We start from the raw sequence: 21,476 nt of genomic DNA, 5'->3' as shown, positions 1-21,476 counted from the left end.
AATTAAACTTTACCTCTCCTTGCAAAAACTCACATTTCCTACAGTAAAACAAAGAGTGATCGTGTCTTAAGAAGGGAGTTCAATGAATGAATGCTGTGGAATAAGCACACATTGGCTGTGTGTACAGGTGATTTAAATGAAGTTGCTACAAACATTCTGATTGAAGCCATGGACTTTTATATTCCATTAGATCCGTATCACAGGAGACTGCTATTATCATCCTAACAACTGAACCCATCTGGAGCAGCTACAAAAACACAGTCTTTTACTTTTTAAAAAAATTATTTTTGGTTACAGTCTTGCTCTGTCACCCAGGCTGGAGTGCACTGGTATGATCTTGGCTCAGGGCAACCTTCACCTCCTGGGTTCAAGTAGTTCTGCCTTAGCCTCCCGAGTAGCTGAGACTACAGGCATGTGCCACCATGCCCAGCTAATTTTTGTATTTTTAGTAGAAACAAAGTTTCACCATATTGGCCAGGCTGGTCTCAAACTCCTGACCTCATGATTCATACCCCCCACCCACAGGCCTCCCAAAATGCTGGGATTACAGACGTGAGCCACTGCACCTGGTCACTCTTTTACTTTTAACTTATTGCAAAGTTGAGCGCACAAAGAAACCTGAATGAACAAAATTCTAGAAAGTAATGAACTTTTCATATGAGAGAAAAGATCTGAGGCTGTTCTTATCTCTGGAAAAATAGCAGGATGATGAGGTACCAGCCAAATTGTTTATTAGCATTTAATTGCAAAGTGTGGGTAACTGTGACATTACAAACTTGAAGGAGGTACAGAGACAATACAGGACTGTACTCACCTGAAAACTTGTAGCCAGAGGTCCTTACTGAGGGCTCAGGGTTACACACCAAGGGCTGGTATTGGCAGGAAAACAAATAAGAATGACTGAAAACTTCTAATCAGGAAAGGCATAAGCCAAAAGACAGTGGAACAACATGGAGTACTGGAAGAAAATAACCAGCTGGCTGGATTCTCTATCTAGTAAAATACCTGTCAAAAAATGAAGGCAAAGTAAACACATTTTTAGAAAAACAAAAGCTGAGAAAATATGTCCCTAATACATCTACACTAAGAGAAATGTTAAAGGAAGTTCTTCAAGCTGAAATAAAATGATACAAGATGGAAATTAGAATACATAGAAAACAGAATGCTAGGAATAATAAATGTGAATAAATATAAAAGACTATTTCATTATTTACTAACGTCTTTAAAAGATAATTAAGGGAACAGAAAATTCACTAAAAAGATTCAAAAATGACAAAAACCATAAAAAAACCAGTCTCAATAAAATTAGAGAAATTAACACTAAGATACCACTTCTCACCTAATAGGCTGGCAAACATCTAAAAGCAACACAGCAAATTCTGTTGACAAGGCTATAGCAAACAAATATTCTCATACACTGCTTATGGGAATGAAAATCGGTTTATGCCTTCTGGATAAAAATATTACAATATTTACCACAACCACATATATATCCTGAAGATACTTTTCCAATAATATGAATATTATGCATAGGCTTAACTAATATGCACAGGGTTATTTGTTGCTGCATTGTTCATATTTTCAAAATAGTGATAATAAACCAAATATCCATGTGTTGGAGAAGGATCAAATAAATTATGATACATTTACATGACGGAATACTACGCAGCTATAAAAATAATGAGTAAAATTCCTCTAAGATGCCTTGTTATTTCCAGAATATATTGTTAAGTGGAAAAAAGCAAAGCATGAAGCATTATTTATAAGAATCTATATGTCATGTGAGAAAGAAAGGAATACTAGAATGACTATAATTAAAAAGGGAGATAACAACTTATGAGAATATAGAGAAACTGGAACCCCCATATATTGCTATTGATAGTAAGAACGTAAAATGATGCAGCTGCTTTGGAAAAATTCGCACTATGGAATTTTGAGTTAATGCTGAAATGAGTTGAGGCTTTGGTGGACTGTTAGGAAAGCATGATTAGTTTTGAAATGTGAAGATATGAGATTTGGAAGTGTCCAGGGGCAGAATGATACTCTTGGCTCTGTGTCCCCACCCAAATTTCATCTTGTAGTTCCCATAATCCTCACATTTTGAGGGACCTCGTGGGAAATGAGTGAATTAAGGGGTCTTGTCTTTCTCATGCTATTCTTGTGATAGTGAATGGGTCTCACGAGATCTGACTGTTTTAAAAAGAAAGTTGCCCTACAGAAGCTCTCTTTTTGCCTGCTGCCATCCACATAAGATGTGACTTGCTCCTCCTTGCCTTCTGCCATAATTGTGAGGCCTCCCAGCCATGTGGAACTATATGTCCAATAAACCTCTTTCATTTGTAAATTACTCAGTCCCAGATATGTCTTTATCAGCAACATGAAAACAGTCTAATACAGGAGATGCTACAACTGATACCATAGAAATACAAAAGATTATTCAAGACTACTATGAACACCTTTATGCACATAAACTAGAAAGCCTAGAGGAGATGTATAAATTCATGGAAATATACAACCCTCCTAAATTAAACCAGGAAGAAATAGAAACTCTGAATAAACCAATAACAAGCAGTGAGATTGAAGTGTTAATAAAAACAACATTTGTGAATGACAAAACTTTTAGGACAGCCATAGTCAAAGACATCATTGACAAGGAAATTTGGTTATTTCTGTGGCATACAACAATTTAACATGATAATCGTAAGTATTACTGAGAACATATATTAAGATAGCAGATTTTCAGGAATGTCATACAATACTGGAACATGTATGAACAACATATCTATATAAATATAACTCAAAGAAAGTTAAATACCTCCTTACATCTGACAAGGCTTACTGTATACTAACATAACAAATAAGTCTAATAAGCCTAGTATATCTCCCTGGGACTTCAGGGAACCTAATATCCAAGAAAGTTTGTTTAAGGTCAAAAAGACTGAAGTTAGAACTTGAAATTTTGCCATTGGAAAGTCAGTCAAATATCAAAGTTTTAAGACACTTGATATCACAAAACAGGATCATGAGTCACTAAAGAATGTTATTTATTTAACTACAGTGATAAAACAGAAACATTTTCCATTTAATAAAGAGAAGGTTCAGTTTCCCAAACAGTAAGACCTAATAAAGACAGCATGAAGCCAAATAAATCTGTCTCTGCTGTTCCATTTTCTTCCTGCAGTTTACTGAAAAAGTAAACAAAGTCTTTTATCTTTTAATATTACACATTTTGTTCAGAAGAGAAAACCCTATTTTACCTTTGTATGGTGTACTATTAATGTTAAAGCTAGTTTTAACAAAACCTCATAAACAAAAAAGTAAATAAATACACAGGTACTGTTGTGCTTCAGTCCTCTACAGAATTTACTACAGTAACATGCTATACAAGTTTGCAGCCTAGGAGCAATAGACTATACCATATAGCCTAGCTGTGTAGCAGGCTATACCATCTAGGTTTGTAAGTAAACTATGATATTTGCACAATGACAAAATTGTCTAATGACACATTTCTCAGAATATAACCCCATCATTAAGTGATACATGAGTATATATCTATCATACACACACACACACACACACACACACACACACACACACACTGATTAAATTATATGCAACTTAAAGATTTAAAAAATGAGTAAAAAAAGGAGTCAGAGAAAGTTATTCTAAGAAGAGAGAATGTAGGTCAAAGAACAGTTATAAATGGGTCTGGTGCTTTGGTTATTTATTTAAAAATTAGCATAGCAATAACATATATTTTAAATAAATGGAAGATTAGAGGAAGAATGGAGAAAGATAAATCTGGAAAGATGCGGGGAGAAGGGCAGATTGTTAAGGGTATTTCAACCACGTAAGGAGTATAATTTTGATCTTATAACCTGGGCAAAAGAAACTAACAAAGGTTTCTAAAGAAAATGGTATAATCAGGTTTGTATGAGTCCAGTGTTAAGGACAACATTGGCTACATCAAAGAAAGCCTAAAATAAGACAGTGATAGCGAGGGGGAAAGGAGAAGACAGATTCAATAGATACAATTTTAGAGATAAGGAGAGCCAAGGATGACAGGTTTACAGCTTAGCAGCTTGAGTGAACTGTGTTACAATTTAGTGGGTTTTAGCATCCAAGACAGAACTGGTTTCAGAGGGCAAAATAATGAATTCCATTCTACAGATGTTGGTATCTCTACAACAGTTGTTAATAAACACAGTTATTAGGGCAGGATGTAACCTAAACTAAGAAAAATGTCTGAGCCTGCTCATTCCAGGCCCTGCCAAGAACTAGATGGGTCATGCTCCATTAAAAATGCCTAAGAAAATAGTACATATGCATCTTTCTAAATAAGCCTGGAAAGTTTTCTTAATTTACCCAAAGCAACTCAATTTCTGTTTTCCTTGTATTTCTAAATTTTTTGTTGCAAGTATTTCAATGCCATATTATTTTTCATAAATTATCATAACTAGAAATGTGATGATAATTGTTCCATTTAAAATATAAAAAAGCAGCTTTTGTCTTATTTAATGTTGTCTGAAACAAAGATTGTATGTTTACCTTTTCTATTTGCCTTTATGTTAAAAAAAATGCTTGCTTGCCCTTTTATCTTAAACTTTTCTGTATCATTTGGTAATAGGTATGTCTCTTGTAAAACAGTATACAGTCAGATTTTAAATCTTTCTGAGAGTATTGCCTTTTAATAGAGTATAAAGAGTATAAACTATTTGTATTTTCTTGCTGTTTATTTTTTTATTTGGATTAAGAGATATTTCATTTGCTTTCTTCATATCCAATGATGTGAAACATATTTATTTTTACTTTCCCTTAGTAATAATATTTGAATTTTTCCAAAATGTCTTTCAATTTAAATTCCTTTATATATCACAGCCACTAATGAATGAATCTTTCCAATTCTTCCATATATAAGCAAAGGGCACATCCAGGTTACATAACTTAGGTTTTAATTTGCCTATTGGGCTAGCACAGTGCTTTTTTATACCAGTATTTAGTAAAGTTATTTGATATACTGATACTCACTGACAAATTAACATTAATACAGGGAGAACGAGCTTATTGGATGTAAGGGGATCATATTTGGAAAAAGTGAAAACTTACTGCTTAAAATAATATCTGGTTAAGCCTTTTGGCCTGAACCTCCATTGTTCTGTAATTCCCCAAAATGATAAACACAAAGAGAAAAAGACGAGGTGCCTGCTATATGTTCTTCAGGCCTTTTGGAAAACATGGAGTTGCTCTTTTGGGCACATACGTGGGAATTAACAGGAAAGGTGATATTGTAGACATCAAGGGAATGGGTACTGTTCAAAAGGGAGTGCCGTGCAAGTGTTGCCATGGCAGAACCGGAAGAGTCTACAGTGTTCCTCAGCATGCTGTTGGCATTGCTGTCAACACACAAGGTACGGGCAAGGTTCTTGCCAGGAGAATTAATATACATGTTCAGCATTTTAAGCACTTGAAGAGCCAGGATAGCGTCCAGAAACACTTGAAAGAAAATAATCAGAACACGAAGGAAGCCAGGCCAGGCATAGTGGCTTACAACTGTAATCCCAGCACTTTGAGAGGCCAGAGAGGACGTATCACTTGAGCTGAGAAGTTTGAGACCATTCTGGCCAACACGGTGAAACCCCGTCTCTATTAAAAGTACAAAACTTAGCTGAGCATGGTGGTGCGCGCCTGTAATTGCAGCTACTCGGGAGGCTGAACCAGGAGAATTACTTAAACCGGGGAGCTGGAGGTTGCAGTGAGCCTAGATGGTGCCATTGCACTCCAGCCTGGATGACAGAGCAAGATTCTGGTTTCAAAAAAAAAAAAAAAAAAAGTCGTCAAAGAGAAAGTCACCTGGGTTCAACAGAAGCCCCAGCCTGCTTGGAGAAGCACAGTTTGTGAGACCAAGTGGAAAGTAGCCTGAGCTGCTGGAGCCTATTCCCTACAAATTCACAGCAGAATCGCTGTAAGAAAAATAAAGACCTCTGGGCTGTAAAAAACAAATAAAATAAAATCTATTTGAGTGATAATATTGTTTTTTGTTTGTTGTGTTTTTCTTCCCTTTAATTTAACTAAGAATATAATGGGAGAACATATTTTTATTCTAAGCTAAGTTGAGAGTACCAGTATAGTGACTACAGTTCAATATTCAAATATTCACATTTTCTTGATTAAAAAAAAAAAGATTCAAATGGACTTACCAAATTTCATGTATTGAAGGTGCATTCTAAGCTTCATTTTCAGCTCAGACTCCAGAAACTGACTTTGTTAATTGCGACAATTAAGAATCATCAAGGATATAATTGCTCCTTTCATTTTGCTTTGGGAAGAAGGAGAGTGATATATCACATAAAACAAAGGCCTAGGGCCCTGCAAGGAAAGAGAATGAGAAGATTTTGGTTAAAGAGGAACACCAGGAAAACTCTTTTATAATCAGCTCATCTCAAGAGATGATAAAAAGCCTTCAGTGTCTCCCCTAGACAGTAGAAATTATAGAATATCTGAAATCAGTTGTTTTTAAAAACTCTAATCTACTTTGGTAAAGCAAAAGATCTGGACAGCCATCTGTGCCACCTGCTACCTTTGGCCAATGCTTAAAATAGACACACACACACACACGCACACATACAGGTGAGTACCTGAATCAATGAAACAACTAGTGTTGATTTTAGTGGGATGACAATAATACTAACAATCAAATCAACAGTGTCAAAAACCTTCTAGATTTTGGACTACCTGGGGAACCTAGAGTAAACCACTGCTAAACAGTTAACTGAGCATTTCTCATCTGTATAGATTATATCAATATAATTATGGGGATCTAACTTTGTAAACATCACATTTGAATACTGTTGAGGCTTTGATAATTATGAGTCTCATACAATAATATACTTGAGAGTCTGACATACTAATGGCATAAACCTGTGGAGATATTTGAAAACATAAACTTTAAAGCTTTTATTTATGATTCTACCAGTTGAACATATCATATAATATCATATCATACATTTTCTTATGAAAATTTAACAGACCATAACTATTTAAAAAACAAACTTTGTTTTTAAATTTTCATAAGAAGGCTGACCATACGAATCCTGAAAAGACAAGGAATCCATTATAGAATGAGTCATGAATATTTGCTGTGTCTACCTGACACCAAAGTACAAAATATAATCAGCTGTGTTTTGTCTACACAAGGCCACCCATCTGGCTGTGGAATCTCCTGGTTTCTCATTGTTCCTCCATAAAGAACATTCTGCTTGATAAGAATAAACAATTACTTTTATCACTCATTTTCAAAACATTGGAATGCCTTCTAGTCTTCTGGGATAAATTTCAATTTTATTTTAGAAAGCTATGCACCATAGAATAGGTTGCATTGCATTTGACTTTGTGTTTGTTAGGCTAAATTAAAGTAATTTAGCTAAGAAAAAAAAAACTTTTTCCATGACCTCTGCAAGTGTTCCATGCAAGCTGTAAATTTTCAAAACTGGCATAAACATTTAGCTAAAACTTATTCTACCTTGATCTGCCTAGCTCTGCCCTTGATCTGAGCAGAAATCTGAGAGATGCCCTGTGTTAAGATATGAAAAATGATGCAAAAAAGGAGGGAAAATTCGATCTTTATAAGCTTAGACTGAGGAAAGAAAAGTGTGAAATTGGAAAAGACAAGATTTCTGCAGCCATCCTTCTTTCTAAGTCATCTGTCCTAGTGAAAGGAGACCTTCAAGTGAACTCTTTGAAAGCCTACAGGCAAATTTCTTGGTCTGTTCATGAGACCTGTTCATCTCCAGAGAAGGACAGATTTAAATTTCTAGATCTGTATTCAGCAAATGCTTGATGCAGAAAATGAAAGTTTGCTATTAAACTTTGGTCAATTTGTTACTACTTTCCTATAATTTCAGCATCACTTTGAATTTAACAAGCACTAAAAATGTGTTAGAGGTCCCTGGAGGCACATGGCACCACACCACAATTTATTTTACAGACAGTCCTTCAAAATATTAATAAAGAGCCACCAGGCTAATCAATTTGGTCCAACCTTTTTTCTTGCCACAAAGGAACACAGGGTTGCTGATAACCATGGTCCACCCTATATTTAAGTGTCATTAAAATCAGCTCTGTGCAAGCCTAAAATGTCAGCCATTTATGTTTTAGAAAACAAGCGTGGAGTAAATTTATCTAAATGTCTCAGCTAAAATGCATATATTACCAAAAATCAGCTTTCTAGTCCTTGCTCATTAACACTTGGCCAAGATTCATTTATCATAAAATATAGTGTTCATCTGGCACCTTGAATAAATGAGGTGCAGTAAAGATAGAGTATGTGGCAGTCAGAAACTCATGGGAATTAAAGCCATCAAGAAAAGGGACACAATGAGGGTCATGGCCAAACAGGGAATATATGGAATGATAAGGCAGGTGGTTAAAAGTGAAAATGGAAACAGGAATCTTCAGGGTGTGCCTGTATTTTCTTAGCTCCAAGTGGATTCTTCCCTTCCCAAAAGTTATTAAGCAACCAAACGTAACCTCGAATGAAATTAGTCCTTTAATATTATTATAAATCCTATAAGCAGCAATAGTATTTATTACCACTTGTAGACTTAAAAGAGTGGGCTCTTGGCCTGGCACAGTAGCTTACACCTGTAATCCCAGCTCTTTAAGAGGCTGAGGTAGGAGGATCACTTAGAGGTTAGCAGTTCGAGACCAGCCTGGGTGACACAGCAAAATCCCAATCTCTATTTAAAAATTTAAAAATTAGAGGGGCATGGTGGAATGCACCCATAGTACTAGCTACCGGGAGGCTGAGGTGGGAGGATTGCTTGAACCCAGGAGGTCGAGATGGCAGTGAACTAGGATTGTGCCACTGCACTCCAGCCTGGATGACAGAGCACCCTGTCTCTCTCTTTTTTTTTTAATAAAGTGGATTTTTATAGGCAAGACTTGGTGATAACTACATTTTTGAAAATCACTTAGATATGCACTCAGGTCATTCGACTTAAGGTCTCAGAAAACCAACATGTTCTTGCTTTTCAGAAAAAAAATTAAACTCTGTTACAGCCTGCTCTGATTTTAGTAGCTAGTGATAAATTCTGTTTGGCTTTCAAATTCTTTTGAGACATTGGTAAAAAGCAGCCTTAACATTCAAGTCAATTGTATGTGTTACCAAAGTCCCAAACAAAGATACTGCTGAAGAGCCGACTTAGAGGCGAAGATTGCTAGGATTACATCCAACCTTTCCCCTCCCGAAGAATCACCTGGTTTGTGACACACACTGATTGTTAGAGCATGAACTTGCGGCGGTACACTGTCAGGTCCTGAGAGCTCTCCTTTTATTTCCACATCATTCTTCCCTATTCTCAACTATCTTTTAAGGCACCATTATCTCTGGAAAAAAAAAAATCTCTCCATTCCTTTGATTAAAAATTAAATTTATTATGCCATGAAAATGAGTTTGTGCCTTTCTGCACTCATAACATCTCAGAAATCTTTTGAACGATGAATTCCATGTGTGAGGTCATCATACGAGATTAGGGAGGTGGGGGTAATACAGTTTGTTGCACTAAATTATTTTTAAATTGTATTTGAAGAAGAGTAACTTCTGCAAACACGTTAGCAACTACAAAATGTCTGCACTTTGAAATTAAAATGATGTCTTTCCAGTTGACATGCTTTATTAATCAGTGAGAGGGGACACTTGTTTGGAGTAGCAATTATTTAATCCCACAGAATCGAAGTACTCTAAGAGAAAGAGTACTTAAAGGGTACTCTAAGAGAAAGAGTACTTAAGGGATTGGCTTTATTGACCATCTCCTATGGGAGAAGCATTAAACTTGGCATGTTAAGTATTCAACTTAATTCTCACAACAACTTTCTGAGATAGGCATTTGCCTCCATTTTACAGGACAGGAAACTGAGGCTCAAAAAGGTTAAGTAGCTTCTTCAAGATCCTTCATCTAATAAACAGTAATCACGATTGTGACTCGGGTCTCTCTGACTCAGAAGCCCATGTTCTTTATATTATACAGAGTTGGTGAAATAAAATGGGATTGGGCACATGGGTTCTCATAAAAATTATATGGAACAGAATTTTTGAATAATGTAATTTAATAGGAGATAAATTTTATCTTATATATTTTAATTGAATCTCTTTCAGGGCTAGTTTAGAAATATCAGATTAACAATGTTCAAGAGATAAAATATAATATCAACCTACAGTTGTATTTCTTCTGGATCCAATTTTTTACATGTTTTTATAAACAAACAAAGATTATTTAAAATGTTCTATTTCTAAGCTGTGGAAAAATATTGGCTGGCTGTTGCTCAACAATTTTTCCTTTTTTCCTGAGTATTTAAATGGACTACAATTTGAAGCCACCATTGTATTCAGATGTGGCCAAATGACTGAGTTCTTGCCAATGGAATGTGGGTGAGTATGACTGTCTCATTTCCAGGCATGATCCATAAATCCTCCACAAAGGCAACACCCAGTGTACTCGTAGAAGCCACATGTTAAAGATGAAAGTCTCTCGACCCACAAATAATTGTGTGGGTCCGAGTTCAAAATGTCTGCCAATACAACACCATCTCTTTATTTAAGTAAAAAATAGGCATTATATGAAATGAAGTGACTATATGTCCCACTATGCAGAGAACAGTTTCAACTTACACTGCGTATCCCAGTGTATTTATTAAGAGCTCTCCCCTTCATTCTTACAATTGCTCCAGTTTGAATAATTAATGTAGTCTCCATAGTAATAGGTCACAGAGATTTACATATTATGACGAATAGCATTACCTTTCCGAAAACATTGGGTTTTATTTGTTGTACATTTATATTCTTTAGCAAACAATGGCTAAGCAAGCTATTTTTATTTTAAAAGTTTTAAAAGAAAAACAAAGGCATATACAATAAGTTACAGTGTATATGATTTATTCTGTATATTTAAGACTCTTGGCCCATTTTATTAATGTCTATTTCAATATTCCCTTAGTAAACAATGAGTATGTATACGGATGGAAAGCAAACATATGTATAATTTACTCCTTGGCAAAGATAACCCTGGGTTCAGTGCCTGGCATATAACAGTACTTAATGAAATATTTCTTGCTAATGCTATGTTATTATTTCTATTATTTTTCTATTTTTGTTCTATTATTACTTTGAATAAACTGCTGATTAAAAATATAAATCAATACGTTTTTAAAAAGTAATTTGATAAAATTATTTAATCAGTGTTCATTACTTATGTCTAAGTAATCTAATTTCTAAAAATCTGTCCCCTTCAATTGAAAATGAGAGATCTACAATTCATAATAATCTGTGCACAAAGGGGATTTATTAGTGTAAGTAGCTGAGAATTCCAGGAATAAATTTTCTATAGGCAACAAGGCATAGTGATCAATAAAATTACAAGGAAGTCTGTGTCTCTCTGTATCTTTTAACTCTTCCTTTCTCTGTACATTCACCTCATTCTTTGGAAGCATTTTATCCTCGAGGCTAAGGAGCTGGCCATCCATAATGTATATCACATCCTCACAGTTGAGCAATCCCAACATAATAAATCCATCTCCCGTGACGGTTCTATCGACAAAGTCTCAGAGAGCACTCCTTGTCACCGGATGTGATACCCGTGCCCATCACTCAACCATCCCTGTGACATGAGAATGGGTTATTCTGATTGTCTAACTTGATCTGGTTACCATGACTTTGATTGTGTTGATTGGGTGGGGGTGTGTATCAGGTTAAATTACCCCATCAGAGTCACACTGAGTGGGGCATGGGGAGTTCCTGAAAGGAAGCAAAGATGAACAGACATACAATTCCGTAACATGTCACTATAGATAGATACGGAGTCAAAGATATAAGATATCTACATGAAGATGTTTGTTACCTTTTTCTGTTGGTAAAAATGTATAACAATTTTATATCAAGCAATGGGGGATTTTTAAATGATCAATAATATATCTATAAAATTTAAGATTATACAAAAAATAAAATCATGGCTTTGAGAAATAATAATATGGAAAATGTTCACGATATATTAGTGTAATAATTTTATGTGTTAAATTGACTGGGCCATGGGGTGCCCAGATATTTGAATAAACATTATTCTGAATGTGTCTGTGAGGGTGTTTCTAAATATGATTAAATCTGAACCAGTAGACTATGTGAAGCAGATTACCTTTCCCATAGGAAGAATTGGATGGTGGGCCTCATCCGATCCACTGGAGGCCTGAATCAAACAAAAATGTGGGGTAAGGGACATTTCACATACCTCTGCATTATTGTCTTTAAGCTGGTATATTGTTCTCCTACTTTCAGACTCAGAGTTGAACTGAAATTATACCATTGGCTACCCTGGCTCTCAGGCCATTAGAGTTAGACTGGAACTATACCATTGACTCTCCTGGGTCTCCAGCTCACTGACTGCAGATGATGGGACTTCTCAGCCTCGATAACCTTATGAGACAATTTCTTATTTTATATTAGCTAATTTGTTAGTTGATTTCTCATTTTACTTATCTTTATTTTACAAACACCAGCCAATTTGTTGTCTTTTAAAATACTTTAAAACAATGTTGTCTATGTATTAGGGTTCTCCAGAAAGACAGAGCCAATAGGAGATATACAGAGATACAATTATAGATATAAATAGAGATATAGATATACATGTGCACATAAATCTATAAAAGGCTTTATTAGGAGAATTATGAGAAGACTCATGACAAGCCATCTGCAAGCTGGATCCTGGGAAGACAGCAGCGTGGCTCAGTCCATGTCCCAAAGTCTCAGAATCATGGAAGCCAACAGTGTTAACTCTCATCTGAGGCTGAAGGGCCAAGGAGCCCGGAAGTAGAGTTCAAAAGCCAAAGAACCTGGAGTTCTGGTATCAAAGGGCAGGAGAAGAGGGATGTCCCAGCTCCAGGAGAGACAGAGAGATTGAGACAGAGAGGAACATAGATATACTTTGCCTTTCCTCTTTTAGTCCTATTTGGGCCTTAGCCAATGGGATGGTGCTGCCTACTCTCATTGGGTGAGGGCAGATCTTCCTCACTCAGTCTACTGAATCAGTGCTGATCTCTTCCAGAAATACTCTTAGAGAGACACCAGATATAGTGCTTGACCATCTATATGGGAATCCCATGATCCAGTCAAGTTGACACCTAAAATTTACCATCACAATATATGCATCTGCTTTTGTGTTATCGAGAGGAATATAATAAATAACCATTTTATTAATATAAAATAAGGCTCTTGAAACAATGGATGAAATAGTTTGTAAAATACTTTAAAATAATGCTATATAGAGGTTGATTTTTAATGGGAAGAGGGGCATAGGAAGGGGGAGAATTGTGAAAAACGGTATTTTAGGATGACTCCCAGATTTCTGTTTTGGTTGAATAAATATATGACAACGTTACTGCAGTCACCATGTATTAGTTAACACATAGTTAATGTCGAAGCAGGATTCAGTTTGAAGATTAGAGAGAGACGAGATAAAGAGTTTAGCTTCAGACACAACAAATTCAAGGTGACTATTAGTTTTCCAGTAGGTGAGTCTACAAAATATTTAACACATAGTTTGAAGTTCCAGAGAGAAGTTGGCTGGAGATAGAAATTTGTGAGCAATTAGTATGTTGATTTTAGTTGAATCTGTAAAATCTTGTGTGGAGAGGGCAGAAAATGGTGAAAATCATGCTCTGACACACAGTGACACGTGAGAGGAAGGAACAGAGAGAAGATGTTGCATTGTTAGAAAGGCGAAGGGAGAGGCGGGAAAGAGTTCTGTAAAACTATGGAAAAGAGTAGACAGTTTCAAGAATAAATCATAGCCAACAGCTACTTCTTTGAAAATTTATGCTTCTCCTTCTTTAGTAAAAAGTTGCCACTGACCCAGCCAGGAATATATTCCCCAGCCTCATGTGTATTTTGGTAGTGCCATTTTACTAGTTTCAATCAATAGGATGTGAGTACCAAGGCAACTCAAAGAGGGGTATGCCGCCTCTGTCCTCTTATTCCATTTCTAAGAGCTGGAAGCAGAGGACTCCAAGGTCCTAACTCATGACAGGATAATGAAAAGGAAAAAGAGAGGGTCCCTGAGTTGTCACACAGAGGAAGGACATCCTCACCTAAAAAACACCCATGTCAGACTATGACTGAACAAGAAATAAATTATTCTGTCAAGGTTCTGAAATTTGGGGGGGTTGTTATTATAACTACTGTTGTCATAAGTACAGTATGAACTGACAATTAATTGTTGAATTTGACCTCTAGGAAATGATTGCTAACAGAGGGATGATTAGGTAGTAGCTACACAGAGATGCAAAGTAAAAGGAAGGTTTTTGTTCTAATATTAGAACCCAAAGGAGATTTCATCATTTTTTTAGAGGCTTGAGCATAAGCCATGAGAGAGAGAATGAGTCCATAGAACAGAGAGGAACTTATTCATAGAGCAAAAGTGACAGAGGCATCCTAAGGCTATAGAAGGTAATCACCTTGATCGCAAGGATAAACAACTCTTCCAATGACTGTCAGAGGTTGAAGGAAGTAAGAAAAGATGAATAAATGCAGAAGGAGATCAATCCAAGGGGGCACTTAGGTTCTAGCAAATATTATAACCACATTCACTAAGCATTGAAGTTGGATATATTTTGGTAATCAAATGCCTGTTGTAATACTTTAAATTTTTTAAAAGCCACAAAAAACACACAGGTATCTATATGCTGTCATTATCTACTCAACGTTATTGAAAAAGAAACGTCTCACCTTGAGTTTTCTTCAACTTGCTCATTCTTACTTATTCACCTTTGAAGGAGATATATAAGATAAAGATCCCTTCCCACAAAACGTTACCAAAGATCTAACAACAAATACTGTTCCTAGAAGAGAACTATATATTAAGAGTACTTCTTTAGTTTTCAGACACTACTTTCTGACTAAGAGCAACATGACAAGGAAATGCGATTATTAGTCTTGGGAGTTGCGGTATTTCTGACTTACAGATATATTTATCTCTATACAGCCCCACCGTGGGACTGAATGTAATCAAACTAAACTAAAATTGTCCCCAAGTGCTGGAAATGATAGAAATAAATGAGGCATTAGAGAACAGAAAGTGATGGGGTACGGGAAAGAGAAAGAAAAGCCGTGTTCAATGTCTATTACATTTAGTTTCTTAAAGCAGTGGTTTGCATATCTGGTCTAAACACCCATTTTTAGGTATTAATAAATTTTCATTATAATGTTTTTGGATCATTTATAGTAGAAGTGTGTGTCTGTGTGATTAATGTGAAATCCTTGTTAAATGAACAAGACTTATGCTCATGAAGCAACTGTATTGTTTCACAGTTAGTCATTCTAAGCCTTCTCTCTGGATATTTTTCCCCTCGGATCATGGGCAAGTCTCAGAGCTTTTCTGTCCCCCTCCCTAGAAAAGTCTAATTTCAGATTTGAAAACAGCTAGATCAGTGAAATAAGCACCATTTGTAACATCCTTCAAGTTAAAGCTCTCTGCAGCCTAGGTCTGATGCAGGCACAGAAGCCTTGAGTGCAGAGCTCAGCGTGTCCAGCTTGCTCCAGCATGTCCTAACTCGAGCTCCTGGACCTGCACCAGCCAGCATCAAAGAAGCAGAAGAGAGTTTGTGGGCAAAGAGCACATGCTTATCATGCAGATGCAGTCATGATATGCTCTTGGTTCCTTCTAAACAGAGAGTTTGGTACAATCATCCCTTGCTTTCAGGATGCTGTCTTGTGGGTTTGGGGTTTGTTTTTTAGCAGGGAGGAAGAAGCAGAACTCTCTCCATGCCTTTCTAAAGTAGATCATGCCACTTCTCCTGCTGTCTTTAGGCTTTCCTTTGCCTCTCTCAGCCTGTGGGCATCCAGCAATCCACTTCACTCATGCCATTTGGAGGTCCTTCTGTTCTTCCAGGCAGTGTGCTTGGGCTCTGCCACCACTGGGCCCTCAAGTAATCTCTCTCTCTCTCATCCAGCACCTTGGTTGCAAATCTTCTCCCAGGACCGCCATTTTTCTTTGATACCAGTCGGGGGCACCCCAACCTCTAGGCTGTTGGCAGGAGGCAACAGCAGTTCCCCCACTTCCAGGACACATACATCAAGTCTCCATTGGTTCTCTTAAAGCTTCCGACAACTTTTTCCTATGCATTCTCATTCTCCCCTTCTCTTCATGTACACACTCTCATTCTTGCTCTTGCTCTTGCTCTTGCTCTCTCTTGAATTTCCACTGTTTTATAGGCTGGAGGTGACTGGTAGCTGACATTGGTTTACCCTTGGCATCTGCTACTTGTGTGGTCTCTTCCTTCCTTAAGAACATAGAGTTACTTGGCAGTTCTTTTGTCCTTAACACCTTTGAGAGAAGAAACAAGGCCATAAAAAGTCCCTCTGTAGAATTGTGTGCTACCATGTTCCTCAACACCTGACATGGTGCCTGGTACATAGTAAGTGCTCAATAAATATTTGTTAGATGAATGAATTCTATTTATTCATTTCTGAAATAAATGTTCTTTTCCTTTCTTTTCTTTTCTTTTCTTTTCTTTTTTTTTTTTTTTTTTGAGACAGGGTCTTTCTTTATTGCCCAAGTTGGAATACATTAGCATGATCATAGCTCACTGCAGCCTCAAACTCTTGAGCTCAAGCGATCCTCCCACCTCAGCCTCCCAAGTAGCTGGGACTACATTATGATGGGTACTTTTTAAAATTATTTTTGTAAAGACAAGGTCTCACTATGCTCACTGTATAGCCTAGGCTGGCCTGAAATTCCTGGCCTCAAGTAATCCTCTCTCCTTGGCCACTCAAAGTGCTGGGATTATAGACATAAGCAAGCCTTTTCTTAACATGACCACCCAAAGCCCAAAGTAGCCACAGGGAAGTATGGTCTGACTTTAAGAATGGGAGCATTTTATTTCTTTTCGTCACACAATGATTAGCTTTTATATAGACTTGCACTAATTAGAGAACTCTTTGCTATCTTTTCCACTGTTCGCATGGGCTTAAATAAGACGATATTAAATGAAATCATTCGACTGACAGAGGAGATTTTGAAGATCATCTAGCTACTCAGCTTAAAATAAGAGATTGAGGGACTTGTGCTAAGTCTCAAGAACAGCTAGTTCTTGGCAAGGTAGAAGGCGGAACACAAAATTACTCTCAGTTCAATGAGACAGTATGTTCCTTTTATTAAACACTAGGCAGTATCTGTACTACCTCAGAAAGTGCTTGCAAACCAGATCAAGTCAAGGTTTTTATTTCTAACATAATTAGAGGCTTCTTATTGACAGATCTCATCATTTGTAATTTATTGCAATAGGGGAAGTGTTTTAAAAAATGTATGACTTTCTTATACAATTCTAACCAAACTGGATATATTGATTATTTGACTGACTGAGACCGAAGATCACAAAAGGATTTTTTTTCAAGTGATTTAAAGTAATTATTTGAGTTGTAAGTCTGATCGTGGCAAAACTGTGTTTCCATAACTTTCCCACCCAGTTGCTGTCTTCAGCAAAAGTCTATTTACTCCCAGTAGCATAGAGAATTTTCTCTCTCTCCATGGAATTCCCATGGAAATTACAGCTGGAACTGAAACCCTTCTATAGCTGTGATGGGTTGTCACCAGCTCTCGTACCCTGCTGAGTATACTTTTTTATCCCCTCTGTTAGATTATAAGCAATGCATAGACATTTGATCCCACTTTGTATCTTCTCACAGCACCTAGTACAGAGCGGATATTTACTGATATGTTTACTGAATCAACGCACCAACATTTAAAGTCTGTGAAGTTTCTTTCTTGGGGCCACTACTCCATCTTCTTTAAGTAGTATATTAACAGTATTTCAGAAAATGTAAATTTTAAAAGTAACAGGAAATCCCTCGGAAATTCAAAATATTTCTTTATAAACAAATTGTCTTGCTTTTATTCCAAGTTTGACTTTTAAAAAATCATTTTATGATATTCCTACTCTTGTCTTTAATATGCCCACTATAGGAATTATTGTCCTTAGCCAGCAAATGCACAAAATTTTGTTTTGAACTTACAGGTCTTGTAGGGGATCGAAAGGTATCTACTCTAGCTCATCACCAAGTTCATGGTTGAGGCCCCTATAAAAAAATAACAGCTTAATGAGAGAAAAATTATACAAATTTATTTAATATAAGTTTCATGTGACATGGGAACCATAAGAATTGAATACACAAATAAATAGGAAAACCTGTGTATTTATAATGCCCCCTCCCCTTTTTTTTAGACAGAGTCTTCTCTTGGGGCTACTACTCCATCTTCTTTAAGTAGTATATTAACAGTATTAATATGCAGCCAGGCTGGAGTGCGGTGATGCGATCTTGGGTCACTGCAGCCTCTACCTCCTGGGATCACATGATTTTCTTGCCTCAGCCTCTCAAGTAGCTAGGAGGCATGCCCCACCACACCTGGCTAATTTTTGTATTTTTAGTTGAGATGGGGTTCTGTCATGTTGGCCAGGCTGGTCTCAAACTTTTGGCCTCAAGTGATCCACCTGCCTCAGTCTCCCAAAGTGCTGGGATTACAGGCACGAGCCACAGCACCCAGCCACTTAAAGCCAGCTTTGATGAAGAAATGGATAGTCATGGAGAAGTGTGATTGAACAAAGGGGGTATGATCCAATGGTAATATACCAGGGGAACTTAACAAGGCCTATTTATTCACATTAATCTCTGTGTCCTTGTGTTCTTTTTTTTTTTTTTTTTTTCCACTTTAAGTTCTTGGGTACCTGTTCAGATCTTGCAGGACTGTTACATAGGTATACACACACCATGGTGGTTTGCTGAGTTCATTCCCCCAACATTTACATTAGGTATTTCTCCTAATGTTATCCCTCCCCAATCTCCCCACCCCCTGCTATCCCTCCTCTACCAGCCCACCCAACCCAACAGACCCTAGTGTGTGATGCTCCCTTCCCTGTGTCCATGTGTTCTCATTTTTCAACATCCATTTATGAGTGAGAACAAGAGGTGTTTGGTTTTCTGTTCCTGTGTTAGTTTGCTGAGAATGATGGTTTCCGGATTCATCCATGTCTCTGCAAAGGACATGAACTCATCCATTTTTAAGGCTGCATAGTATTCCATGGTGTATATGTGCCACATTTTCTTTATCCAGTCTATCATTGATGGGCATTTGGATTGGCTCCAAGTCTTTGCTATTGTAAACAGTGCCACAATGAACATACATGTGTATGTGTCTTTATGATAGAACAATTCATAACCCTTTGGGTATATATTCAGTGATGAGATTGCTGGGTCAAATGGAATTTCTATTTCTAGGTCCTTGAGGAATCACCACACTGTCTTCCACAATGGTTAAACTAATTTACACTCTCACCAACAGTGTAAAAGTGTTTCTATTTCTCCACGTTCTCTCCAGCATCTGTTGTCTCCAGATTTTTTAATGATCATCATTCAAACTGGCATGAGATGGTATCTCAATGTGGTTTTGATTTGCATTTCTCTAATGACCAGTGATGATGAGCATTTTTTCATGTTTGTTGGCTGCATAAATGTCTTCTTTTGAAAAGTGTCTGTTCATATCCTTTGTCTACTTTTTGATGGGGATGTTTGTTTTTTCCCTGTATATTTGTTTTAGTTCTTTGTAGATTCTGGATATTAGCCCTTTGTCAGATCGGTAGCTTGTAAATGTTTTTCCCATTCTGTTGGTTGCCAGTTCACTCTAGTGATTGTTTCTTTGGCTGTGCAGAAGCTCTTAAGTTTAATTAGATCTCATTGTCTATTTTGGCTTTTGTTGCCATTGCTTTGGTGTTTTAATCATGAAGTCCTTGCCTATGTCTATGCCTATGTCTTGAATGGTATTGCCTAGGTTTTCTTCTAGGGTTTTTATGGTGTTAGGTCTTATGTTTAAATATTTAATCCATCTGGAATTAATTTTTGTATAAGGTGAAAGGAAGGGGTCCAGTTTCAGGTTTCTGCACAGGGCTAGCCAGTTTTCCCAACACTCTTTATTAAACAATCTGTGTACCTGTGTTCTTGTGAGTTATTTGTGTCCCTGTGTCTTCCAGGTATAGGGAGCATACCTATAGAATAAGGGTCTTATAACCTGCTTCAGGGGAGAAGGGACAGGGAAGATGAGACTATTATTTCCACTTCCACTGTTTTCTCAAATGCTGAGGTGCCATATTTTGGTGTAGTATCTCCTGAACCCCATCAAACTCATACCAGGCTACGGACATTTTAATGACTTTTGACCTCACACTTCGTATTCAACAGTGTTGGAGCAGGAAAGCATTTGATGTGTCTAAGGCACAGGTCTTTTATAGCAGAGTTTGAATCCTAGTTTTTCTTTTACTGATTTATGATGCTGGCAATTTAATTAGTGTTCATAAATCCTATTTTCCCCTTTGATAAAGTGGACATAGTAGCAGAAAGTATCTTATAGGGTAGTCATGACCAATAAGACAATGAGGTCTATAAAGCACTGGGCATGCTTCTTGATTCCTTCTAAGTATTCAGTACAATGTGTTAAAATGTTTGGTCACAATTGTCAGAACCTAACCAATTTCATTATGCTGATTTTGCTGTCTTGACCTAAAGGTAACAAATTATAATAATAAATAATTTCAGATGATACTTTGAGCACCACCATATCTAAGGGATGATGACAGGTTTTTATGAATGTATAGTTTTGTAAGGGAGACCCACATATACAATCAAGTCCAGGGAGGACAATTATAGCCATAGTTGGCAAAGCCAAGGTTCTTAGAAATGCTGAGGGATTGATTTATGCTAAGAGCTGGCAGGAGACTGGTTAAAACAGGGCTTCACTGGGGAGGGAACTTAAGAGCTGAAACTTGAAAAGTAAAGAGGACTTGGAGGGGAAATAATAGGAAGAATGGCACTGCCACCCAAGGAATCATGCAAGGAGAAGCTTGAAGGAAAACACTGTGGATGTTTTTAAGCCTCCTAATGTTCATGGAGTATGGTGGCAGCTCAGAGTTGGAAGACAGGCTGATGGGCAGCCACAGAGTTCTGAATGTCTCACCAAAGGACCATGGCCTGTATTCTGAAGACAATCAGAATCCACTGCAGATTTTGGAAGCACTGTTCTCGAAGAAAAGATAAGTAGAGGGAGGGGAAAATATTAAGGAGGAGAAACCATTGAAGTTATGATAATTAATAGTACAACTGAGGAGTGATGAAGGCTAGAACCAAGCCTGTGTCAGAGGAAATAGAAAAGTTAGACTCAGACCACAGATGTGACAGCACCTGAGGCAAAGATATCTGTGAAGTGTATGGATAAGATATAAGGAGTGCTCTTGTTTCAATGACAAGTAAGTGGTAAAGCAGGTAATGAGGAAGGGAACAAAAAAGACAAGGTTTGGGTCTGGGGGAGGGGCTGGAGGAGAGGACGGGATGTTGGTTTGAGAAATGCTAAGTTCAAAGAGTTTGAGGAAATCCAACTGGAAATGTTCAGCTA

At 37.1% G+C, this 21,476-nt stretch overlaps 1 long non-coding RNA gene across 4 annotated transcripts in view; it reads right to left on the bottom strand.

Annotated features, from left to right (window-relative positions):
• Nucleotides 1-21,476, bottom strand: part of LOC116551164 — a 224,267-nt gene that overhangs the window by 12,400 nt on the left and 190,391 nt on the right. For 3 of the 4 annotated variants that reach the window (XR_004268741.1, XR_004268742.1, XR_004268740.1), the window contains 3 exons: nt 18,053-18,115; nt 6,198-6,366; nt 815-1,005 (listed from right to left, as the gene is read on the bottom strand). This is a non-coding gene — a long non-coding RNA (uncharacterized LOC116551164). The remainder of the gene's footprint in view (nt 1-814; nt 1,006-6,197; nt 6,367-18,052; nt 18,116-21,476) is intronic. The other variant, XR_004268743.1, reaches the window with a different exon arrangement.

This window comes from Sapajus apella, unplaced genomic scaffold (assembly GCF_009761245.1).
Source record: "Sapajus apella isolate SASKATOON/1434 unplaced genomic scaffold, GSC_monkey_1.0 scaffold9, whole genome shotgun sequence".
In the NCBI taxonomy this organism is placed as follows: domain Eukaryota; kingdom Metazoa; phylum Chordata; class Mammalia; order Primates; family Cebidae; genus Sapajus; species Sapajus apella.
Note: the sequence above shows the minus strand (reverse complement) of the source record. Positions and strands in the feature narration are given on the sequence as shown.